Genomic DNA, 2,751 nt, shown 5'->3' with positions numbered 1-2,751 from the left:
TTCACCATGTTGACCAGGATGGTCTCGATCTCTCGACCTCGTGATCCACCCGCCTCAGCCTCCCAAAGTGCTGGGATTACAGGCGTGAGCCACCGCGCCCGGCCTAAATGACCTTTATTGAAATATTTTCCTTTGTGCTTCTTAACTAGCTGGGCATTCCACAGCACCACTGTTGATGTCATCTATGATGTCGTGAGGGTGGCGGCCATCAACATTGTAGCCCACAGACTGGGCAGTCCCCAGGATCTCTTTAATGGTTCCAGAGAGTTTTCTGGCTAAAGATTAGTGCTGCATCTGTCGAGCAATGTTGACAATCTCATCAAAAGTGATATTCCCGCTGTGTTTAATATTTTTCTGTTTCTTTCGGTCTCTTGGTGGTTCCTTAAGGGCTTTGATGATCAGGGCAGAGGCAGAAGGCACCACCTCAATCTGGGCCTGTCTGTGCTAAACGGTCAGTTTCACTGTAATCCTCAGGCCCTTCCAGTCACCCGTTGCCTTGGCAATGTCATCACCAATCTTTTTTGGAGACAGATCCAGGGGACCAATCTTGGGGGAAAGTGCAGAAGTGGCACCGACTTCACCCCCAGTGCACCTCAGGTATACAACTTTGATCTCGTTGGGGTCGAACTTCGGCGGCATGGTGGAGGCAGCTGGTGTCGGATGAACCTGGATTCGGGACGACCGAAGAAAGTTGCACCTTGGCCTCCTCTGAGCCCAAAGCCAAAAGTCCTGTTTTACTTTCTTAATTTTTGTTTAACTTTGCTGTGACATGTTTTGCTTCCTTTTTTATTTTGTTTTGCATACTTTCTATAACTATAATGTAACTATCTAGATATATGGAGATTACATAAAACATCTTAATGTTAACACAATGTATTTTAAGCTCGTAACTTGAACGAAACCTATACTGCTGTATTTTCCAGTTTCTTATAGATATTACAAATTATCTTATACAACATAATGAACTATTATAACATTTCTCTGTTTAATATGCAGAGTCTATGTTTCTCAGGTTGTCCTTGTCTCAAGTGATCTGACTGCCTTGGCTTCCTAAAGCTGTAGAATTACAGGCATGAGCCACTGTGTCCGACCACTATGTAGCATTTAAGACTGTGCTAGGTCCGGCCGGGCATGGTGGCTCACGCCTGTAATCCAAGTACTTTGGAGGCCAAGGCAGGCAGATCACCTGAGATCGGGAGTTCAAGACCAGCCTGACCAACATGGTGAAACCCCATCTTAAAATAAATAAATAAATAAAAATAAAATACTGTGCTAGGTATAATAAATATCCCGAGCTTCTATTTTGGAAAGTCCAAAAATGGAGTGACAAATTTTGAAAAACATTGCATTAAATCTGTACATTGCATTGAGCATTAGGAATATCTTCAAAATATTATTTCAACCTTTGAAGAGGAGCATGCTGATGAGTGTGTTGTTATATTTCTATGTACTGGTACATTTTTAACTATTTTTTTGTTGTTATTTTTTGTTTTGGGAGGGGTGTGAGATCAGGTTTTGCTCATTGCCCAGGCTGGAGTGCAATGGAATAATTTCGGCTCACCTCTACCTCCACCTCCTGGGTTCAAGCAATTCTCCTGCCTCAGTCTTATGAGTAGCTGAGGCTACAGGCATATGCCACGATGCCTGGCTAATTTTGTATTTTTAGTAGAGATGGGTTTCTTCATGTTTGTCAGGCTGTTCTCGGACTTCCGACCTCAGGTGATCTGCCCTCCTCTGCCTCCCAAAGTGCTGACATTACAGGTGTGAGCCACCACACCCAACCTTTTTTCTATTTTATACTTTTATTCCATTTTGGTCACAGAATGTAATCCATAAAATGTCAATTTTAACAAAATTTTAAGACTCTTTGGCCTAACGTGGTCTCTCAAAGAGAATGTTTTATAAACCATTCAGAAGGATGGATTTTCTGATATTGTTGAGGGGTCTTCTCTATTTCTCTATTAAAAATAATTATAGGCCGGGTGCAGTGGCACACACCTGTAATCCCAGCACTTTGGGAGGCTGAGGCAGGTGGATCATGAGGTCAGGAGTTCAAGACCAGCCTGGCCAACATGGTGAAACCCCATCTCTAAAACAAAAAATAAATAATAAAGAGAGAAAAGAATAATAAGTATATTATACTGCTTTCAATTCCTCTCTTCACTTACTAATATTTATTCTGTCTTGTTTTATTTTTATTTATTTATTTATTTATTTATTTGAGATGGAGTCTCACCATGTAGCCCAGGTTGGAGTGCAGTGTCACAATCTCTGATCACTGTAACCTCCACCTCCCAGGTCCCAGTTCAAGCAATTCTCCTACCTGAGCCTCCCAAGTAGCTGAGATTACAGTCACGAGCCACCATGCCCATCTAATTTTTGTATTTTTTTTAGTAGAGATGGGGTTTCACCATGTTGGCCAGGATGGTCTTGAACTCCTGACCTCGTGATCCTCTCCAACTTGGCCTCCAAAAATGCTGGGATTAGAGGCATGAACCACCGCACTTGGCCTTGTTTTATTTTTATTGTAGAAAGTGGGGTAATAGGCCGGGCGCAGGTGGCTCACGCCTGTAATCCCAGCACTTTGGGAGGCCGAGGCGGGTGGATCACGAGGTCAACAGATTGAGACCATCCTGGTCAACACAGTGAAACCCCATCTCTACTAAAACTACAAAAAATTAGCTGGGCATGGTGGCGCGTGCCTGTAATCCCAGCTACTCAGGAGGCTGAGGCAGGAGAATTGCCTGAACC

General features: G+C 43.3%; 1 pseudogene; it reads right to left on the bottom strand.

The window, feature by feature from the left end:
• Nucleotides 1-104: 104 nt before the first annotated feature.
• On the bottom strand, nucleotides 105-715 carry LOC108298983 (annotated as a pseudogene).
• Nucleotides 716-2,751: the final 2,036 nt, after the last annotated feature.

This window comes from Cebus imitator, unplaced genomic scaffold (genome assembly GCF_001604975.1).
Source record: "Cebus imitator isolate Cc_AM_T3 unplaced genomic scaffold, Cebus_imitator-1.0 Scaffold1342, whole genome shotgun sequence".
NCBI lineage: Eukaryota > Metazoa > Chordata > Mammalia > Primates > Cebidae > Cebus > Cebus imitator.
The sequence above is the reverse complement of the archived record's forward strand: the minus strand, read 5'-3'. Positions and strand labels throughout refer to the sequence as shown.